The 24520-nt window shown below is 42.9% G+C and overlaps 1 long non-coding RNA gene across 3 annotated transcripts in view; it reads right to left on the reverse strand.

The window, feature by feature from the left end:
- Positions 1-24520, reverse strand: part of LOC147031282 (uncharacterized) — a 90397-nt gene that overhangs the window by 58986 nt on the left and 6891 nt on the right. The window contains exons 1-2 of one of the 3 annotated variants that reach the window (XR_015052686.1): positions 5806-6478; positions 5533-5574 (exon numbers count right to left, since the gene is read on the reverse strand). The exons of the other annotated variants lie outside the window; for them this stretch is intronic. This is a non-coding gene — a long non-coding RNA (uncharacterized LOC147031282). Of the gene's footprint in view, positions 1-5532; positions 5575-5805; positions 6479-24520 lie in introns of those variants that run through there. 3 annotated transcript variants of the gene reach the window in all.

Here is a 24520-nt window from a genome sequence, read left to right on the forward strand (position 1 = left end):
AATACAAGCAATATGGCCGATACAGAAGGAGAGCTCGAACCCATGGGGTCATTGCAATGGCCTCAGAGAGTTTGCCAACACCTGAGCCGTTTTGGGGACTTTGTGGCTTCATTCCATACCTGAACTTGGTGGGAGAAGGAGAAAATGTTGTTCTTTCCAATGTTGTTGTTATTGTTCACTTGCTGGATGTTGTGGATTGTTGTGAAGATGCATAATTATTGTAAGAGGAAGGGGAAGGGTGACTTACAGAGGGACACCAACTTGTAAGTGGGAGTATTACGTGCTGCGGAATAAACTGATTTGTATCTTGTAGTTAATCGCACTGTTTTGTGTCAGTTTGTGCAACACTACACAAACGACTGCTCTACATCACAGATCCGTCAAAAATGAAATGTGTGATGTGCTTGGAGGGATGATAAGCTGGTTGCAAAGAACCAGAAGTCCTCTTCCAAAGTCACATGTTTGATGGTGTCCTTAACAGATTTTGGTTCAGCGGTGGCAAGGTTTGTTGACTTTGAAGTAACAGCTTCAGAAAATTGTTAGAAGGCTTACGATTTGTAAAGGTCAGTAACCAACTACGATTGCACGTTTGTACCGCCTTTGTTAGCTGGTTTGATGACAACGTCCTCCCATTTCCAGAGAGATTCAAGTGCATGTCATTCTTCCTTTGTAAGATTAGAAAAGTTAGTATTGTTGTTAAAGTTCAGTTTTTCGATGTTCAGATGACATTTTTTGAGAGAAGGCTCCACGGAATGTTATTGAGTGAAAAATCACAGCTTTCAGCGAGTTTATACAGAACATTCATGTGGAAGTTACGTTTATACAGAAATACCAATGGAATGATACAAACGGACCATCTGGAGGAAGGAAGTTGAGCAGAGGTGTCCAATTGCATTTCTGAATGTTCTTCTTCTTCTTCTTTCGGGTGCTCCCGTATGGAGTCGCCACAGCGGATCATCCGTTTGATCCGCATAGTGATTTGGCACATGTTTTACGCCGGATGCCCTTCCTGACGCAACCCTGGTCGCCTCTTACGACACAGGGATATGGTACACCTATTTTAACCGGGGTATACACCGGCCCAGTATACTGGTACTCATTTCGCCGACCTCGGAAGGATGACAGGCTGAGTCAACCCCCTGGTGTATTAATTCAGTGGCCCAACGGGGCTTGAACTCAGGACCTTTTGGATCCCAAGCCGCTGCCCTAACCACTGCACCAACACCAGGCTGGCATTTCTGAATGTTGAGCAATTCAAATTCATCTCTCAGGGATTGCTAAGGATCATCTTGCTTGTTTTGGAAGACAGTTGTAAGTTAAATATGGAAGATAATTTTTTTTGTTGTCTTCTTTCAAAGAAAATTTGTTCTCAACTCCTGCTCCACATAAAGCATTCATAACACAGTGCTATATTATTTTACTGCTTGCCAATCCAGGCCAAAACACCAGAATATCATTTGTAGCTTCCATGACTCTTCTTGTGTCTCCATGACCATGTTTGCTCATAATATCCACATTATTCCTTTGTTATTTAGCTCTTACACAAGCCTCAATATGAGAAGTTTAAAGGAAATCGAAATGTTAAAATTGTTTTTTGATGTATTCGTGCTATTAACATGGAGTGTGTTAACAATGAGGTTAAAAAAAAATAAAACGAAATGATTCCCCTCTCCTCCTTTCCTAGTGTGAGATTTGTCCGGATTGAAAGACATGTTCCATGTGACGGCCCAGTTTGTGATATTATCCAGATCTGCAGTGAGCGGAGAAGCTGCTGCATGCCGGTCTGCAGGATGACAGATGGTACGGCAGAGGGTGGAGTCGTCGGCAAAGAGATAAAGAGGATTTTCCAGAGAATCAGAGAGATCATTGATGAAAAGTAGAAAAAGAACAGGGCCAGGAAACGCTACCTTGAGGAACTCCAGCCTGGACAGGAAGAGGGGTTGAATGAACTCCATGAAGGACCACACGTTGACTGCGACAGGAGAGGAAGTCTGCGAGCCATGAGTGGAGATGGCCTTGGATACCATGGGAAGAGAGTTTGGTGAGCAGGGCAGGGTGCCAGACTGTGTCAAAAGCACGTGATATGTCCAGGGATACGGCTCGGATTTCATGTCGAGCATTGAGGATCTCCTTCCATTGTTGGGATAGCAGAAGCAGCATATCCAGGGTAGAGTGACCTGGTCTGAAACCAAATTGATGATCGGAAATCAAGCCATTGGAGAAGAGGAAGGATTTAATGTCTGAAGCGATGATGGATTCCATAACCTTGCTGATGATTGGGAGAAGGCTGATTGGTCTGTAGTTGCAGGGATCTGTTTTTGCACCTTTTTAATGCAGGGCAGTAATGTTTCCTGATTTCCAAGCAGATGGCAGATGACCTTGAGCAAATGAGAGGGTGAATAGAACAAAGAGAGGGTGAATAGAACAAAGAGAGGGTGAATAGAACAAAGAGAGGGTGAATAGAACAAAGAGAGGGTGAATAGAACAAAGAGAGGGTGAATAGAACAAAGAGAGGGTGAATAGAACAGAGAGAGGGTGAGTAACAGCAAAGGAGCAGGTTTTTAGGACACGTGGGCTGATGCCGTCTGGACCGGTTGCAGAATCTGAGTCGAGGTTTGACATCAAACTCTCAATTTTGTCAGAAGAAAAGGACACAGAGTCCAGGGACAGTTGGGTGCGACTGGGTAAGGTGGGTACAGAAAGCGATGGGTTTCAGACACAAGATTTAGATGCAAACACTGAGTTTCGGCATTCAGCCTTTTCACGTGTGGTATCAGCAGTGCGGTCATTTGAGGTAAGGGAGGGGATGGAGGGGGAACATACACCAGAAACAGATTTGATTAGATGCCACCAGGGTTTGGAGGAAGGATAGAAGTTTGAGAGTTCAGACTTGAGATTAGAAACACTAGTACGTGCCCGTAAAATTTTTTTTTTTAAAACGAATAAATAAATATTCCAACCGCGAGCAAGAAACAACAACCACACAGGCCGTTTCCTCGCTCTCGCGTGCCTGTACGTGCATGGTCCGGAAGTTCGCATATCACAGTTACGATTATTTGCAATTTAGTTTTAATGGCCAATTATTCAATGAGCACCAACGTATTTTACCTTTTCGCAATGTCGTCGCAAGGAAAAACAAAAAAAGAAGAGAGAGAAAAAAATTTACTTCCGGTTCGGAGCATACCAGCACTCTGATGTTACCGAAATTTATACACCGTCTAATATGAAAACGATCATAACTTGGGGCATTGTGTTTATAAATGCGCATCAGAAATCGAGAAATTATGAGAATACATGAAGTCATCACTCTCCGGAAGCCCGTACGTTGTAACCCGTAATGGAGAACACGACTGAGCTTCCCTTCCCCCATCGGCTACGCCCCACGCAACAACGTGTCTTGTCATTGGTTTCAGTTTCAATTAGATCGGACCAGTGGTTGTCGAGAAACAGCGGTGTCTCACACACACACACACACACACACACACACACACACACACACACACACACACACACACACACACACACACACACACACACACACACACACACACACACACACACACACACACACACACACACACACACACACACAGCTGGAATTATATATAGATGTTGTTTTGTGGCTCTCCTGAAGGTAGATACACACTTGTTCCGAGCTTTATGGAAGGAACTGAGATTACCCTCAGCTGGGTTTCTTTCCATGAAGCAAAGGCAACTTGTTTCAGGTCAACTGCCTCGCCACAAGCTTCAGTGAACCAAGGGTGGGAGGACGGGTAGGACAAATGAAGACGAGAGGGGATAAATCTATGCATGAGGGAGAGCAAGTTATAATGCAAGGTGAATTATTCTGCGCTCCAAGCAGGGTACCTGCCTTCAACAGATTGGGAATTGCAGGCTTTGTTACTCACTCAATGAATCAGACATATTTTATGCGAGAACTTACTGGTATACTACATTCATGATTTGTCCATCATATGCATATAAGAGCAAACACGTTCCAGTCCCAAGTCTGGAGCATCTCACATAAAGCTGGCCATGTGAAAAACATGGTTGGGCTAGATAGAGTCCTGCTTGATGTAGCCTTTGTCCTTGGGCCTTGTTTATCGACATGGCAAATCACAGAGGTATGGGGAATCGGAGCTGCTTGAATTTCAATGGACAGTCGCTGGGAGTGAGTGGTGAATATGGGGAATCAACACATTCTCTCCCGAGAACCCTCCGATGGAGATCGTAGCTTCTATGAGATTTTTCATCAACTGCTGCACGTCCATGTGAGTTCCATTGCACAATCTTGGGACATCCAGATTGCGAAGAAGCACGATTGGTGTACCGACTCAATTTCAGTTCACGAGCTGGCATGCCCAGAGGATGTAGCGAGTTCAGAAACTCGACATGATCGTGAACGATTTGATCCACGTCCGGAGCACTGTCAATGGATTTATTAGGTGATGTCTTCACTGGGCACACGCTCCAATAGTCGTTTCCTGGGGCTAGTATTGCCCGGTGTGACAACCAATCAGTGTCTCCATAATTTTGTGAAAAATTAGGAAACACTCTTTATCAAATCGTTGTCGGAACTCACCACTGCAGCCAGATTTTTGTGAAGGGGGATGAGGAGGTCACTGGTATCAGACTTGATATAATTTTATCGCCACCAATGTTGAGCACAAGAGTGGCGAATTGGTGTGCACTGTGATTTCCTAGTAAGTGCATGCGTATATTGATACGGAGGGTCTTTTTTGTTCAACATCTCGCCACAGCACTGATGATTTTAGACTCGCAGACTTTATCGGCTTGAGTACCCCAACAAATTATGGGAAAAGTTCGTCTGAAATCACCGGCGACAACTGTAACTCCCCCCATGGGTGAAATGTTTTGTCAAATATCTTGGAGAGTTCGGTCAAGTTCCTCGAATGCCTATTTGTGCAACATGGTACATTCGTCCCACACAATCAAGTTAGAGCATTTTATTTGAAGAGCATACCTAGTCTGGAATCATTTTTAGCTCACCTGGACCTCAGCCCGGTGAGCTTTTGTGCTCGAGCAGTGTCCGGAGGTGTGAGGCAGGCAGTCAGTCGGTCATTCCGTAAACACGTCAGTCATTATCGCTTGAACCAAACACACGATTTTGATGAAACCTGGCCATGAGCTTCATATCTGATGCCTAACCAAGGTTTATTGACCGCATCAAAATCTGCGCTCATTAAAGGGGTCTATGGGGGGGGGGAATGTTTGACCACCCCCCAACAAATTATGAGGTAAGGGAGGGGGATCCCCCACCCCAGAATAGGTATTTGCTCTCCATAGTACACACATGGGAATCCCAACGTTTGCACGTGGTACATGCTTGGGAGCCTCATTGGTATGCATTTCTGTCTACGCTATCATTGATGATTCGCCAATAAGTGATGAAACCGGTCCGGTAGCTGAGGGGAGTGTACAGCATTGGGATTCTCATGTGTGTACTATGTGTGAATGTTTTTATAGTTATTGGGGAACTCTGGGAAGGGTTCAAAACAGCATTGCGCTTACCTTGTGTAGGTCTTCTTGGGTTGCTTTACACAGCTTCTTCAGCTGGAGGAGTGGGGGGGGGGTCAAATATATTTTTTTATATAAAAAAAAAATATATATATATATGGCATTGTCTCTCTATGGCCATCTATCTTTCTGTCTTTCTTTGTTCCTTATACACGGCCACTTCTTTTAAGTTACAAACTCCAAACTCGGGGTACAAATATAACATTGTGTGGCGGTTAACACAGGCTATGTGGCCACGGCCTCATGTGGTGGTGAGCCTTTTTTTACCTTGGCAACGCGGAGGTTAAAGCACTCTTCACACAGGTAAATTTGTCTTCCCCTTCGCCATCCTCCCCGCTCCCCCCCCCACCACCTCCCCAAAAAAAACAAAAAAAGACGGAGGGGTCTGTCAAAGCCTGTCATCATGTGTGAGACATTTCTAGCGGGAAGAGACATCACTACGAAAGTGGAGCAGAGGGGGATGAAATGCGATGTGAGGATGGGGATGGGAGGTGGGGGGTCGGGGTTAAAAGCACTCTATGCACGGGTAGATTTGTCTTCCTTTCCTTCTCCTTCTTGCCCAAAATTGTTGGAAAATAGGACGAATAATTGGTCCATCAGCGAAGCGACGTGTCGGCTCTACTACTGTCGTATATCGATGATATGGATCAGCACTACCTAACCAAGAACAAAAGTTAAAGATTTTAAAGACGGTAACTGCACGTCACGTGACATAAATATATGAAATTAGTCATGTTTTGTTGTTTTCAAAATGACGCATTGAATGAGAGCAGAAATACATTTACAATCCATGATGGAGACATAGCTCGCACAACCTTCACAAAGGACACCATGGGACCTTTCGCCGATACCAACTAATGCCGGCAAACGGGATTCTCGTTTCACGTCCACCCAAGAGATGGCACACACATTGATGAATCACCCTGCCCGTGAAACACCGAGATGACAGTTTATAGCTGTGTCGGGATTCGAACCTGGCTACACCGTTTGGAGGCTAGTACACGTACCTCCTCTTGCTAACCCTGTGAACATGGAGCATGACTTGACTGCATGTTGAATCAATTTCAGAATTGAAATCTCAAATATTAAGCAGGTCTTCCCTCTGTATCAATTGTCCTGGATCCAAAACAATGAGGATGTTAAAGATTAAACAGTCTGACAACAGATAAGTGATAAATACATCTGACATGTGAATCACTCTTCAACCGAAGGACCTTTGACTCACAATCGACCCTGATGTGTTTGTCATAATGTTGCCAAATTGTGTATAGTGGGCACAAGTTTCGCAAGATGCTCAGTCAATGTTCAGACAATATGAAAAAAGACATTCGAGTGCACATTATGTGCGATAACATGCACTCCGGTGTGACGTCGATGACGGTGATACTACGACACAAACTTGTAAATTATTTTGTCGTTTATCTTGCATCGTCATCTCACAATTTGTGGGCCATTCACAAAGTTCTCCAAATGAGATGCTGTTGAGCGCACGTCAAGAACAAGCAAAACGCATCTCCGGTACGATCTCATTCGTAGAACTTTCTGAATGTCTCGTGCGTTTTGTTTAATGTCCGCAGTTATCGAGTTCCATCAAGTCGTGTCCGACCTCTGGTGACATCCATGGTCAGATTTCTCCAAACATCCTGATCCTGCATTGCTTCCCAAAGCTCTGGTAGAGACAGCTTGGTTGCAGCCTTTACCCCGTCCATCTTATTCTGCCCCTTCCGATTCTTCCCCGGGAAGTACGTGTCGGTAAATTTGGTCAAAATTGGTCAAAGATCAAGGTCAAGGCCATCCAAACCAAGTTAACCACCAATGAGCACAATTGCAAAATGTGCCAACCAAATTTATTGTGTATAACATTCAGTCATGTAAAACACTTGATCGGTGATCATTTTCGAAATGGCCAATTTGCTGTTTCCATGGCAACTATTTTTTTATTTGGATTTCGAAAGTATCGTGCTGTGCACGACATCTTTCTTGGTTTAATTACACTCGCCGAAAAAGAGGGAATTGCGTTTGGGTCTGTTTGTTACTTGGCAATAAAAAAAGTGACATTTTTGACAAGTATGATGATCGCCTTCGTCTGTCTGTCTGTCTGTCCACCCACCCGCCTCCAGCCCAAACTACCCAACCGATCGTTCTGAAATATTCAGAGATTAATGTCACCGACCCGGCAACCATCACGCATTGAAGTTTCGTAAAATTTGTTCAACCAACAAGGACAAATGTGTCCAAGAGCCACATCATAAAGGTTTTGTCTTCACCAGAAGAAGAAGAAGAACAACAACAACAACAACAACAACAACAACAACAACGCGGAGCTCTCTTAGAGCCAGTGTTCGCAACGCGACGTGGCTAAAAATGCAACAAGAAACATTGTATATAAAGAAATTCGATAAATCACATTGTGAACACTGGATATATTGACGTCCGAACGAACCCTCACTTTCGAAACTTCGCGCAGAACGCGGGTTTGGTGAGTTATTATTAATAATTCAATAATATAAGTTGTCCGAAAGACTATTTTGAAGGACCTTATTTTGGATGAAAGATTCATTACAGAAAGTCGAAACATCCGCATTTTTATCACAACAACAATAACAACAACTTCCGTTATTTCGTCACGTGCCTTGATGGAGCCAATAGCGAGACCCGTCCTGGAGGCTCCTCCTTCATGACGAGAAAATAGTGTATTTACGAAATTACAACACATTAAATGGAATAATCTTTAAATAGTAACGTGAACTTTTCGAAACTTTAAAGCAAATGTCAGAATATATTGAAAAGTTCATGAGAGATGCTCTCAAAAGGCACCGTCAATGCGAGGATGTGTCCAGGTGTTTAGTATCTTAGGAAATCCGGATCCTGTATATAAAAAGAGCCGAGTCCTAAAGGTTTTGTAATAATAATAATAATAACAATAACAATAACAATAACAATAACAATAACAATAACAACAACAACAACAACAATAACAATAACAATAACAACAACAACAGCAACAACAACGACCACAACAACAACAACAACAACACCAATACGAACAACACCAACAACAAAAACAACAACAACACTAACAACAACACCAATACGAACAACAACACCAATAACAACAACACCAATAACAACAACAATAATAACAATAACAATAACAATAACAATAACAATAACAATAACAACAACAACAACAACAATAACAATAACAATAACAACAACAACAACAATACGGAGCTCTCGTTCAGCCAACGTTCGCAATGCGACGTGGCTAACAAGGTCTACATTGGCCAAAAGGTCAACTTGAGCCAAATTTTCATCCGATTGACTTAAATTTGAAGAGGATTTGCATATCCGGTCACGGAATAGAACCACCTATTACTTTTGAGGTTATCATAGGTCAAAAGGTCAACATCGGCCAAAAGATCAACCCAAAATAGGCCAAATTTTTAAAATGTTTCTAAAATCCTCAATTTTCATCCGATTGGCTTGAAATTTGAGGTGCATTTTCATGTCAGGTTGCTGAATTCAAACACCTATTAATTTTGAGGTAAATATTGGCCAAAAGGTCAAAATAGGCCAAAAGGCCAAGTTGGGCCAAATTTTCTAAATCCTCAATTTTCATCCGATTGAGTTGAAATTTGAAAAGGATTAACATATCAGGTCACTGAATTCAACTACTAATTAATTTTAAGATCTAAAGGTCAACACAAACCTAATTTATAAAATTTATAGATTGCGCCAAAAACTAAATACATCACGATATCTCAAAAAGTTGTGGACAAGTTATGACAAAACAAGGTGGATGAGTTGAATAGGTGACAAGAACAAGCGGATTGGATTTTGTATCGGATTCAGCCCACAGTGGGATACAAAACATGAACTGTTCCACCTGGCAGAGTTATGTGCTCTACCGAGTGCCATTTTACTTTGTGCTGAACTGCCAAGTTGTCACTTGATGAGTGATTTTTTTGGATTCGCTATATATGCTTGATATCCCTTATTGTCGGGTTATTCATTTATTGGTTTATCTGTCTGTCTGTCTGTCTGTCTGTCTGTCTGTCTGTCTGTCTGTCCCTGTACAGAACATTTGATTTTTCTCCGCAACCGTCAGTCGGATTGAGACATTTTTCACCATAGGTGCGACTACTCATGTAAAATGTTTTAATGATAATTTTGATGTCAGAGGCCACATGGTGTGGCAGCCATATTGGAAATACAGGAAAAATTTGGGAACTCTGCATCTCTAAAACTACACCAAGGAAAAAATTGAAACTTGGCACATGGCACGTACTCCTCACGCAGAGTAAATGTGATTTTTTTTTTAATGACATCATAGGTGCCTTCGTTATGACGTCATAATTGCATATGAAGAAAGCTATATCTGATCAGTATGAAAATTTTTGAGGGTCATCTTGGAAGAAAATCGTCCAGAGAAATTTTTTTGACGTCATTGGTCACGTGATTCGGTGGCCATATTGTTTTCATTAAAAACCTTCAAAAATCGTCTCTGAAGTGGCTGAACAGATCGAGGCAAAACTTTACAAGTATGACCACTTATCCATGACAAACAAAAGGTTCACATATATGATGTCATAGGTCACATGGTTTGGCAACCATATTGGATTGAAGAAAATATTAAATCGTGTTTTTCTCTGGAACTGCTTAATCAATTGACGTGAAACTTCACAATCATGATCCAGCCGTGATGAGGAATCTATGTTTTAAATTTCAACTTGATTGCATGAATAGTCTGGCAGCCAGAATTATTTAAAAAATTTGATTTGGGTTCTTTTTATTTCTTTCTTTCTTTCTTTCTTGAATGAGGCTCACTTGGCTGTGCCTGGATGGGTTTGAGGGTAGAGGAGTATCAGCTGAAATGCGATCCCTATCCAGGTTCCTCCTGATGACTTCATCTTTGCTTTTTGCTTGTTCGGGTTCTTTATGATTATTCCAATGCAGGACTTTACCTATTTGGTCTTCCATTTGATGTGAATTGAAATTATTTTAATCCCATTCTCAATTCAATTGAATAATGAATAAAAAAATTTTAAAAAACGACATGGGTCAGGGTCAGGTGTCTGATCAAAGCAGGGTTGTATCAAACAAAGAGGGACGTCTTGGTACCCGGTCATCACTGCCAGCAGTTATAAAGTGACAGTTTTAATTATGTCGCTTATTAATTACATAACACACCAGTCCACAAACACAACACACAAAACACGTACTGGTGAGTGTCGGCAATCTCTGATTGCTCTTTTTCTTGTTATTTATTGCTATTACTATATTTTATTTTTACATTTGTATTATTTTTCTTTGCATCACTTTTTAAAGTTTCTTTAATATATTTATTATTTATATAATCAGTTTCTGTCACTTATTGTTTCCCATTATGATCATTTTTCTCCCAGTCCCCTTGAACCAATGATATGTGACCTCGCTGTCAAAATCAGCGATTGTTACCCCCACATGATCCCTGACCCCCGAGTCCTGAATCTGATGCAAGCATCTCTGCTCAGTCAACCCTCACCCATCTCCTGTCCATCTTTCGCTCTGACAAAGCGTTAACACCTGAAAAGTCAGCTTCTCCTTGCTTCCCGTGGTGGTTAGCATAACTCGATCAATGTTCTATTGATTTCATCCATTATTCTACCCATTCGACACAGTCCTTCATGAGAAAAAATAGTTTTTCATTCAACAAAGAAAGGGGCATCAATGGGAAACGGGTAGATGACGATGTGCCACAGCAAAACTAGAGGACTTCAAAGGGATCCCATGTCAGTTTACAACAAGGAAATACAACACAGGTGGAGGCCATTCAGCCCATCATTCCTGCGTGAACACCACACCATCCCAGCGACACAAGATCCAAGGAAGAAAACGGAAAAAAAAGGTTTAAATTGATGAAATTAAAAAAAATTGTTTGTTTGTTTTTTTTATATATTTTTTCCCCTTTTTGTACCCTCAGAGAGGGGGCATGGGCTTGGTTAAAAACACACATCAACCACACAACCCCCCTTGACAAGACCCCCACCAACAGCACTCCATACACATGCACACAATCACCCATCAATACTCAAGCTACCGGAAAGTCCTACCAACATTCCCATACCCCTCTATCTCCATAACTTCCAGGTACCTATCTCATTCCAATTTAAACTTATCTACTTTTTCTGCTGCCACAACCTTTCCAGGGAGACCATTCCGTACATTAACTACTCTCTGAGTAAAAGTTCCCTACCTGACTACCATCTAAACTCTCCTCTTCTTCACTCTCAGACTATGGCCCCTGGTCCTATCACTGTCGACTCTGTTGAATAATTTATCTGCACTTATTTTATCTCTACCTTTCATCATCTTAAACATCTCCATCATATCTCCTCATGACCGCCTCCTTTCTAGTGAATAAAGCCTGGTCTCCTTCAGCCGCTCCTCATCGCTAAGTCTAGCTAGGCCCAGGATCAATCCAGTAGCCCCTACGCTGAACCCTCTCCATGGAATTTCTGTCCTTCCTGAGTTGTGGTGACCAGAACTGCACACAATATTATAGATGTGGCCCTCACTAAATTCCTGTACAATGTTAACACCACCTCTTTTGATTTATAAATGATCCCCCTCCGAATACAACCGAAACACCTAGGGCTGCCTGGCACTGTGCTGCCTGCTTACCTTCCATATCTTTACCACCCCCAGATCCTTCTCCTGTGTGACACGCTCCAACATCACCCCTTACATCCTGTAATCTCTATTTTCATTGTTCTTTCCCATCCCCAACACTTTACACTTGCTCAGGTTAAATTACATCTGCCGATCTTTTGCCCAATCTATACAAGTATCAATACTTTCCTGAATCTGATCACCACCCCCTCCTGCTATCCACCTTACCTCCAAGCTTTGTGTCATCTGCAAATTTGGAAAGCTTACTCTTTACCCCATTATCCAAATCATTGATGTAAATAATGAACAGTAATGGTCCGAGTACTGATCCCTGAGGTACCTCACTACTTATATCCTCCCAGCAAGACATCCTCCCACTCACAGCCACTCTTTGCTTCCTGTCACTAAACCAGTTTTCAATCCAATTAGCTACCTGACCAGCCACTCCACAAGCCCTCACTTTGGCGAACAACCTCCGATGTGGTACCTTATCAAATACCTTCTTAAAGTCTAGATATACTATGTCCACTGCCTTTCCCTCATCCACCCAATCAGACACTGCTTCGTGGAACTCTAAAAGATTTGTTAAACACTAACTACCTTTGGTAAACCCACACTGACTACCTTTAATTAGTTTGTATTTGTTTAAATGGTTCCTCATCTCGACCTTAATTAATGTCTCCAACACCTTCCCCACAACTGAAGTCAAACTAACAGGTTTATCATTTCCCAATTCTTCTCTGGATCCTTTCTTAAATAATGGTGTTACATTTGCTCCTCTCCAATCCTCCGGTACCTGTCCTGACTCCAGTGAGCTGTTGAAAATATCCGTTAATATCTCGCTTACCTGCTCAGTCACCTCCATCAATACTCTCGGGTGCATATTATCTGGACCCGGAGCCATAATCGACTCTTCGATTACCGAGCTGTTCCTTTACTTCCTCCACTCCAACCTGGATCTTATGTAAAAGCACTTTTTCACTTCCTTGAAAGATACTCTCAGCTATTGACAATTCTCCTGACTGTTCTTGTGTTACAGTTGAAGAAAAATACCTGTTTAATAAGCCTGCCATCTCACTTTCATCACCAACCACTCTCACGGTGCTATTCCTCAATGGGCCCACACTGGTCCGAACCTGCTCTTTTTCCCTGATATACTTAATAAAAGCCTTGTTATTATGTTTAATATTCTTAGCCATGTCCTTCTCATACTCTCTTTTAGCTTGCAGAGTTATTTTCTTAACTTGTCTCTGTTTACTCAGATAGCGATATAAATCTAACTCCAGTCCTGATATTTTAAACCTAATAAAAGCCTTCTGCTTCTCCTTAAGAGTATTCCTTATCTCATTGCTCAACCATCCTGACCTTTTTCTGCTTCTAGTTTTACACCTCATTGGAATGTACTTGCTCTGCACTCGACACATTTGGTCCTTGAAGGTTTCCCATTTCTCTGATGCTGATTGTCCTGTTGTTAGAGTCTCCCAATCTACATCACCCAATTCTCTCCCCATACCCTCAAAGTTTGCCTTCCTCAAATCTAACAGCCTTACCCTACAATCCTGAACTCTAACCCTTAACAGAATCTTTGCACACACAATGTTATGGTCACTTGCTCCTAAATGCTCCCCAACCTCCACCTCCTCCACCATATTGGGATTGTTACTTAAAAGGAGGTCGAACACTGCACTCCCCCTCTTGGGATTATCTACAAACTGGATTAAAAAATCAATCTTGGAATAAAACTCGGAAATCCTTATCCACTCTGCCCTTTCCCTGTTCCTGGACCCCATCTATCCCTGGCAAGTTTAAATCCCCCATAATCAACTCTTCCCTTACCACATGCCCTTTTGAATTATTCATGTACTCCTCCTTCCTCCTCTTCGTTCCGAGCCGGAGCCCTATAAAAGCATCCCACCAGTATCCTACTGTTTTTACAATCTCTAATCTCTCCCCACACAGAATCCTCAACATTTATTTCTTCCTTCATGTCACCCCTTTCTCTTGATGCAATGTTGTCCTTCACCCAGATTGCTCCTCCTCATCCTATTCTCTCCTTCCTATCACACTGATACACCTTGTGGCCTTCTAATCCTGTCCTACAGTTACTCTCCTCCTTAAACCATGTCTCACTCACTGTAACTCTATCGTACTCCTCGCTATCCACTTTGGCTTCAAACTCTTCCATCTTATTATTTAAACTTTTGGCATTGGTAGAGAATGTATTTAACTTTTCCTTTCCTGAAATTCTATTTTTCTGCCTGGCCTTACTCATCTTCTTCATCCATTCCTTCCTTAATAGCTTCCCCACCCTCCGCTGACCTAAAAAAGCCTGAACTCTTTCCTCAATTCCCACTGCAAACCTTGCTGCCCCCTTTCTATTTAACACACGGCCATCATTCCGGAAACACTCCCTTTGGCCCCTCAATGATTCCCACTGCATCCTAAATGTAAAACCTTCCTCCCGACACCATTCTTCCAGCCATTGGTTGACGTCTATCGCTCTGCTCAGAATGTCCATATTGTTTTCTAATCTTGGGAGAATCCCAGAAAACATGACCTCACAACCCTTTTCTTTCAGCCGCTTACCCAATATCCTGTGTCTATTTTTCAAAACCTCTGAGTAAACTTTCCCTACATCATTCTCACCACGATACAATATCGTTGACCCACAACCACAACACAAAGGTACCACAACCAACTTCTTCCTGCCATGACCCGATACAATATCGTTTACCCTTCCTTCAATGTCCATAACTCCCGCTCCTTCAAAACGACACAAAATTCTGGGTCTACAATCCTTCCTGGAGAACGAAGAATCTACATATTTACTCATCTCATCACCCACAAAAACTGTCTCCTACACCTCATGTCTACCAATTTCTATTGCTGCACCTCCACCACAACTGCACCTCCACCACAACTGCACCTCCACCAGCGCCCGCCCGTTTCACCGTCGCCACCGCCCGCCCCCGTTTCACCGTCGCTACCGCCCGCACCTGCTACACCGTCGCCACCGCCCGCACCTGGTGCACCGTCGCCACCGCCTGCCCCTGTTTCACCGTGGCCACTGTTTCACCACCCCACCGCCCACCCCCGTTTCACCGTCGCCACCGCCCGCCCGTTTCACCGTGGCCACTGTTTCACCACCCCACTGCCCGCCCCCGTTTCACCGTCGCTACCACCCGCACCTGCTGCACCGTCGCCACCGCCCGCACCTGGTGCACCGTCGCCACCGCCCGTCCCTGTTTCACCATGGCCACTGTTTCACCACCCCACTGCCCGCCCCCGTTTCACCGTCGCCACCACCCGCCCCCGTTTCACTGTCGCCACCGCCCGTCCCTGTTTCACCGTGGCCACTGTTTCACCACCCCACCGCCCGCCCCCGTTTCACCGTCGCCACCGTTCGCTGCACCGTCGCCACCGCTGCACTGTCACCACCATTGCACCGTCACCACCACTGCACCATCGCCACTGCCCGCACTCGCTGTACCGTCACCTCCACCCGCCCCCGCTGCACCGTCGCCACCGCTTGCTCCCGTTGCACCGTCACCACTGCTCACACCTACTGCACCTCCACATCCGCTCACACCTACTGCACCTCCACATCCGCTCACACCTGCTGCACCTCCACATCCGCTCACACCTGCTGCACCTCCACATCCGCTCACACCTGCTGCACCTCCACATCCGCTCACACCTGCTGCACCTCCACATCCGCTCACACCTGCTGCACCTCCACATCCGCTCACACCTACTGCACCTCCACCACCGCTCACACCTACTGCACCTCCACCACCGCTCACACCTACTGCACCTCCACCACCGCTCACACCTACTGCACCTCCACCACCGCTCACACCTACTGCACCTCCACCACCGCTCACACCTACTGCACCTCCACCACCGCTCACACCTACTGCACCTCCACCACCGCTGCACCATCACCACTGCCCTCCCCATAACCATCCTCAAGCGGACGATTTCCTCACACCCTACAACAACAAGAACCCTCTGCTTCCCCCATTGTGGACGTGGCCCATATTGAGCAACTGTTACATTTTACCTCCTCCTCCTCCTCCTCTTCCTCTTCCTTTCTCCTTCGCTCTCTATTTATACCCTTCTTCACCCCGATACTCCCAAGGCCCCAAATGACTTCACTCTAAACTTATCACGAGGCCTCTCCCTGCTTCTTTCCACAAACGAACTCAACTACCCGCGAAAACTGTTCCACAGATCCTGACACAAATCTCGATAACAAAACACACAAAACGCTTTCGGACTGGAAACTTAGCTTTGGAAGGACTGGAAGGAGAGCTCGCCGCCCAATCGTCCACGTGCGCCGACCCCTGAACCGGAAGTCCGGAAGTGACGTCAATCCCCGAATGACGTTTCATCCTCAGCGTCTCTCAGGTACTAACTTGGTGGTTTACTTTGTTCAATCACCGAGAGTTGTTTGTTCTTTTCACAGTCCGTGGAATTTTTAACATTTGTTTCCATCACCACATTTCAAAACCGTCAATCTTCTTCCTGTCTTTGTTTTTTTTCCACTGCTGTCGATGACTCACATCAATACATTGTAACTGGAGCCTCCTATTGGTTCGAATTGTCACATCTTTGTTAATCAATGAATTAAAAAACAAAAAAAACAGGTACCTTTAATAATCGAATTAAATTGGAAGAACTTCTCTTTGGGATAATTTTGTTTTACTGGTCGAATCAACAAATTAAACTTATCTTGAAATTGTTTAAATCTGGATTTATAAACAATTGAAGGTTTATTGAGGATTTTTATTTATTTATTTATTTATAAAACCTCATCTTGTACTTGATCAATTGTAACAACCTGCCAGTCATCAAGGGTTTTCACTTTACAGTTTTGTTTTTGGAATTCAAAATTGGGAAACCGTTCTTGTACAAGTCTCATCGTCTCAATTAAAATGTATTATAAGCTTCATGAGGGTCGTCAAGCGACAAAATATCTTCCGAATCCATTTCTTCCAACGTCTTCTTAAAATGACCAGAATTTGCAGAATAATAATGAGTGCATGAAGTGAAAGGATTAGTTTCCACACCTTTTTAAAGACAGCCAGTATAATTTAAAACTGTCATTTGAAACACAGGTAGATGATCAGTTTTCTATCCTCATAAATGTCAATGTGTGTGTGTCGGTGCATTTCCTCAATAACTCCAAAACTATAACACCTAGCATCCTGAAACTTTGCATGCATCGTAAGAAAACTCCAAGGAAGTGCAAGAATGAAAATTGTGTGTTTGAGTTAATTGAAACACCCCTTTTGAAGATAATTAACGGCCTTATTTAATTATATCCTTCATCAGGCGATCCTCGGCCACCTCGCTGTCTGGGGTCTGAAGGCGTTTCCTGGGTAACCTCGCTGGGGTCTGAAGCCGCCATGTTTTTTGACCTGCTCAACCATGCCTTGACATGGAACAGGCCGCAACAATTTCTTTCAGATAAAGTTTATTTTTTCCCCCACTTTCCTCACTCATATTATCGAATCCATGTTGATCATAGCTACGAATCGCTGGGTATATTGCAGTGCTTAGAAACGCCTGGATACACCAGTGTTCATGGCTTTATTTCATTTCTGCATATGAATAACCGAGAGAATCTCTTAAAATAAGCAGAATTACAAAATGTAAGCTTCACATTTGAAAGTATCACCAGTTCCAACTACTAAAAAAAAAAGTGTTGATTCATCCAATTTGGACATTGCTTGGGCGTTTCTGAGTGCATAGTTGTATCAACAGCAATTGGTAATCACTTGCCAAGCCAGGCATTCCGTTGGAGTGTTTGCTTGAGTGCTTAAGCCACTTACCGAGCTAGACAGTACAGTTCGTGTCCCGATTGGGGTGTGCATTCGACAGTTACTACAAGGTAGAAGTACATTTACAGCACACACAGACTTGGTACATATGGGTAGATTTGGATCTGTAGGGTCGCTCCGCAGGTGTGTGGGCATGCAATACCTGTTATGGGTGCCGTGGTGGCAAAGCTTCATCCCATATCTTACGGAGGTTCCATCAGGTTTTTGTTTGTTCACGCACCTGTTTCTAAAACATTCGGTTTTCAGATTTGCTTTACAAAGGTTATATGTTTCTCTTTGTGAGTTTCAAAGAAAAATATATTTGATAACGCCCGATTTCTGAGCCGTTTGCCATTTTAACTTATTTTCTAAATTACGGAGCCAAATTTTTTTCCACCAATCACACGCAGCTTATAAAAACTAATGTTTGTGAACATCTCCCTGAAACGTCTATATAAATGTAACATTGTTTTTTAGTGAAAGGTACTCAAGGCTTTTGGGTTGTATGCAGTACATACTGTTTGTCTCCAGCTGCGTCTGGGCGGTGTTTGTCTCCGGGTGGTATTTTTAGTTTAACCGGTAGGAAATGGATTTCAGACATTATTTTGTTTCCATCTTCACTGTTATTCTCTGCAGAATCATTTTGATGCGACAGTATGATTGTAATTGATGCTCCACCGCATGTCTGCCTTCCCTTCCTCTCACCTCTTGCTGCCTTCCCTCCCCCCCCACCCCCACCCCTTTTCCTCACCCTCCCTACTTCCTCTCACTCCCTCTCCCTCCTCACTCCCCTCCCTCCACTCTCTCTTTCCCCTCCATCTCCTCACTCTCCCCCCATCCCTCTCTAGCTCCCCCCTCTTTTTTCTCCTCTCTCAGTGTTTTCGTCAGCGAAGCGATGGGCGGTATTTGCTCGTGTCACAATAAAACACATTTGCTCGTGACATTGTTTCTTCCCCCGTAGACTTGCTGCAGCATTGCAAAGGATTCGGAAGGTGTTTTGCCAAACTTGGCAAGAAACTTCAGATTGGCTCTCTGCTCACGACTCATAGCGCGACGACTCAGACAAGACAACGTGTAAACCACGACCTGTAAAAAAATCACACAATAAGTGCAGTCAACCATCACCAATCATATATATTTCTGGAATGCTGCGAAAGACTGTGACGCAACCTGTCCATTCAAGTTGTGTAAGTGGAGCACACAGCAGGCTCAGTCCCGTTACTTTTTAGACGGACCACGTATGGCTTTGCTTTTAAACAGAAACATGATGATTAAGAAATGAAATGTAATTTTTCCAAAACAAGTAATGCAAAACGAGCTCCCGCTTTAAGAAGGTTCACATATGAAATGTTATAAAGGTACTCCACCCCCTCGTGAAGTGTGGGATACCTGTATTACCAATCAGTGTAACTGTGGATCTCGTAACATGAGGTGTTATCTTGATGAAGGGTAAACAAAAGTTTCTAAGGTGTGAATTGATAAAGTGTTGAGCTGAGTTATTTATGTTATACCGTAATGAAGGAGTTCTTTGTTGAAATCACCCATAATAAACAAGGATTTATTTTCTGAAAACAGACCATTCAATAATACATCCAATGCATATATAAAATCATCAGAATTAACATTTGGGGGTTTATAAATCACTCCAACTGCAAATGTTTTTGCCATATTTTTGATCAATTTCAATAAATAATAAATAATGAATCACATAAGGTGTCTTTTCAAACTAGGCCATCACGTTGGAAATACACAAATGTGTTTTCAATATACATTGCTATTCCCTCCACTACCCTTCTCACATCTGTTTTGGAATACGAATGAATAATCAGGAATCTGCAATAATGTGCTGGTATACGTTTCTCAAAGTCGATGATATTCATAGAATACATACCCTGCACAGTCTTGAGAAGGACTTGGTGTGAGCCAACTCTTGTTTTTTAAGGTTTTCGTTTTTTGTTTTTTTAATCCAATATGGCTGCCAGACCATGTGACTGATGATGTTCTCTTTATCATTATAAATTCCTTCAGGAGGAGGCCAAAATGTCAATATTTCAAATTTCCTGTCAATCCGACTCAGCAATGCTTGATCCGGTCAGGATGTAAATTCTCTGCAATTGTATCATGGGAGCAAGCCACGAGCAACAGCAAGCCGCACCAAGTGAGCCACACACAGCAAGTGCTTCTCTGTCGTTTGGGGTTTCATAATCGAAGTATCACAGGTTCGTTGGATGTCGTATGCAGATATAGACACAAGGAGTAGTGTTCATACAGAAGCCTTCAGCCATTTATTCATTCCCAAAGACGCTCCGTGAAAGCTCCGAAAAGCTCCTAAAAGCTCCAAAAATCTCCCAAAGACTCCGTGAAACCGTAAAGGAATGATGCTGTTTTGTAACTACAATACTTCAGAAATTGCACAACAGTTCCACTATAGATCAAATACAATAAATCAAAAGAACAGGAAACGGACTTCAAATGGCGTTGAAACACGTTATGCTAATGACGCGAATGTACGTGACGTGCAATGCGTTTACAAGAAAACGCGTACAAAACACATTCCAATCTTTCTTACTCCATGAAGTCTTACAATCAGCTACAAAGAGAGATGTACTGACCACTTTATCATCTTTAACGAGTTATGCTTGAATGTTGATAAAACGTGGAATGGGCCTGGTCACACCGATGGCCTCGTGGCTCAATATGAACCTCGGAACACAGTAAGCTAAACAACACGATGTAAGCTTTGCAGGTATGAACCTTACAATGCAGTAAGCTTTACAACAAGATGTAAGCTTCGCAGAGAGCTTAAGCTCTTGGCTTCCTAGAACGAATCTGCACCCGTTCCGAGCTGCGTCCAGAACCTTCGCTCCAAGCTCCACCCAGAACATTAATTGTCCATCCAATGTGTGTAACTCGGACGGAAAGATGCACAGCGCCTTTTATGGTGTAGAAAAAGATGAGACTTGGGATGGTCGGGAGGCAAGGACTTTCCATTCAGACATTAGTTCCTTCCCCCACCAAAGTTGGACGGAGGCTGTGTTTTCACCCGTCTGTCTGTTTCTTTGTCTGTGAGCAGGATATCTCACAAAGTTATGGATGGATTCGGCCGAAACTTGGTGGAACGGTTGGTTGTGTGCCAAGGATGAATTGTTTTGATTTTGGTGAAGATCCAGATCCGGAAACAAGAATTTTTTTTTACGTGATTCTTCATAATTGAGCAATAGGGCCAAAAACGATATGTAGCATGATATTTCAAAAAATTGCAGATGGGTGATGACAAAATTTGGTGGATGAGTTGGGTCGGTGACGAGAACAAGCCGATTCGACACTGGTTAAGGTCCTTTGAGGAATGTAAACTGTTCCACCTGGCAGAGGTATGCGCCCTACCAAGAGCCGTTGTTCTCATTATCTTCTGTTATAAACACTCATCTCCATTCAATCACACCCCCACCTCATCTTTCCAATGTGGAATACCTTCTGAAGTCTGTATCTCAAGCCATTCCCTCCAGGATTACAAGTATACTGACCACTGCCACTTCATGGTTTCTCCAAAATATACCTCTAAACTTTACTACAACCACTGACACAGTCACCCTTTCACCAAAACAACTCCTCTCTTGATGATGTGGTGTTTCCATATGTTCTGTGCCGCTGTTTCCCAATTTGCCTGACTTTATGTCTGTTTATTCTTTGCCATTTGTTTTTGCGCTTTTCAATCAACATTGATGTTTGTATAAAAAAAAAAAAACTTGGTCAAAGATGCTACCTTGGGGCAGTCCAGCTTCCAATGGGAGAGGAGTTGAAAGGATACAGTTGAGTGCTATATTTGCTGATTGTATGCGGGAAAGAAGTCAATGAGCCAAGAATGAAGGTGGCCTTTGATGACACTGGCAGAAAATTTGGAGAGCAGAACAATTTGCCAAACAAAGTTGAAAGCCATGATATATCGATAGACATACAGTAGAACTGACCTCTTATTTCAGATTCAAGGTCTCTGTTCATTCTTAAAAGAAGCAGCAGCAAATCTACATCTTTTTGGGTAATCCCAATAGTGATTGAATGATAGTGTTGATATCTTCTCATTGATTGGTTTACATTGTGTCACACATTGCAGTGTCAGAACAGCTTGTTCAATTGCTATAATATGATAGATTGTTTTTTTTTAACGTTGAAGGCTATAGGCACGGACTGAATAGTCCTCGTCGAGGCCAAGCCTTAAATAAAAGAACTGCATTGATAGAAAAGTACGGAAAGAGAGAATAGTCTAAGAGTTTTTGAGGAAGTAAAAAAATCTGTTTTTTGAAAAGGGGAAGGTCATAAGTGTTTGGGAAGATGTGAGAAGGTAAAGAGTTCCAGAGTTTGGCAGTGGAAGGGAAGAAACAAACGTCGTTACGGCCCACCGTTGAGTTGCCAATGGCCACACAATAATAATGTGATGTAGTGGCTTCTCGAGTATTCCTTGGTCCTGCTAATGGTGGAGGTACACAAGCAGCAAGTTATTGCGGTAATATCTGTAGAAAAGAGAGAGAGCCTACGATGTGGCATAATTTGAGTGGGTCGAGTTTTGAGGTCACATTGGTGGAGTTGACAAGTCGAGTAACTTTGTATTCAATTCTGTCCAGTAAGAATATGGAGCTGGAACCTCCCCAGATGAGAACAGGACTCCATACAAGGACGAATTAATCATTTATATAGGTGGAGCAACTGTTCAGAGGAGAAGAATCTTCGACATCTGAACAGGACTCCTAATTTCTTCGAGGCAGACTTAACTATTTGTGTAGTGTATGGATTCCAGGAAAAATTTGATGTGAGAGTGATACCTAGTAGGTTTATTGTATCACATGGTGTAATTCTTGAGCTTTCAAAGGAGATTGGATTGTTGAGAGGAGTTTTAGAGAGAGAGGAAGATGAGAAGAAATTGAGTTTTAGAATCATTAAACTTAACTTTATTACATTTGCCCCACTGGGAGATGTCCAAATCCGAATTTTAAGAGGTGGCTGTGATCAAATGAGATGTGGATCGAGTGAGGGAAGACGGGGCAGATGGGAAAGAGATGAAGGAATGTAATGTTGAGTCATCAGCGTATGAGTGCATTTGGTTATTTGTGGAAGAAAGAATGTCATTGATAAAATGAAGGAAGAGTGTTGGAGTCAGAATGGAACCCTGAGATACACCGCTGTTGATAGGGAAGGGGGGAGATGTTGAACCATCAACAATTATGGAGACAGAGCGGTTGTAGAGAAAGCTCGATATGAAAGAGCAGAGTGAAGGAAGAAAGCTGAAAGAGGGAAGTTTGGATATCAGACCCCAATGCTAAACTCTGTCAAAGGCTTTTGAGATATCAAGGCCTACAACAAAGGATTCCCCAAAGTCTCTCAAAAAGAGGCCCAGAAATTCATAATGAAAGAAAGGATATCACCTGTAGATCTTGCCTTGTGAAAGCCATATTGGTGGTCAGATAAAAGACTGTGAGATACAAGATGCTTGAGGAAATGGGAATTGAGAAGACATTCAAAGACTTTGGAAACAGAAGAATTCAGAGCAATAGGACGGTAGTAAGAAGGGTTTGAACGAATCACCCTTCTTTAAAATAGGTTGTACGAAGGCATGTTTCCAGGAAAGAGGAAAAGTTTGTGGTTTTAAACAAAAACAAAACAAACGAGCAAGCACGGGTGCAAGTTCTGAAGCAGATTCCTTCAAGACGTGGGGAGGAATGTCATCTTTCCCAAACGCCTTGCTTATGTCCAGAGAGAGGAGTATTTTTTGACTGAATGAAAAGAGATTATAGGGAGGGACATAGAATTTGTGAGGGGGAGCATCAGAGGGAGATTGAATGTTAGAGTCATCCAGTGTGGAGTTGGAGGAGAAAAGAACCAAAAATAATTCCTTTATCGGTCGGAGAGACAGTGATCGTATCATCGGAACGGAGAAGCGAAGGAAAGGTCGAGCGACAGAAGTTGTTGGAGATAATTTTAGCTAAGGACCAGAAAGATCTATTGGTGAAAATTGTGAGGCGAAGCATTCCTTTATTCAAAAGAAATGTGACAACCAGTCATCTTCTAACATGTTTGGAATGATTTCTGGCGGATATGAAAGCTGAATGCGAGTCGGAGGAAGAAGAGTTTTTCCATGTCCGATATGCGGCATCCCTTGCACGAATGGCCGGAGAGCAGGAATTATTGAACCAAGAATTGGTCAGAGAGATGGACTTGAAAGAGAAGGGGATATAAGCCTCCATTCCTTTAACAATAACCTCAGCTATACGTTCACAGCAGAGATTGAGGCATCGCCCGAGGAGAGGCAGTCCTCTTTCCAGGGAAAGTCAGAAAATAAGTTTCGTAAACCAGTTCGGTCAGTATTATTGAAATGCCAATACTGGAATTTCGTCGGAGCAGTCGGATTAGAAGAAGTGGTGGTAAGTAAAGTGATGTTCACAAGATTGTGGTCAGAAAAACCAATTGGAGGTGAAATTGTGTCGTTGTAATGCAACGGATTGGAAGTGAAG

Source organism: Eptatretus burgeri, chromosome 2, assembly GCF_056783735.1.
Source record: "Eptatretus burgeri isolate ZD-2024b chromosome 2, Ebu_testis_v1, whole genome shotgun sequence".
Lineage (NCBI taxonomy): Eukaryota > Metazoa > Chordata > Myxini > Myxiniformes > Myxinidae > Eptatretus > Eptatretus burgeri.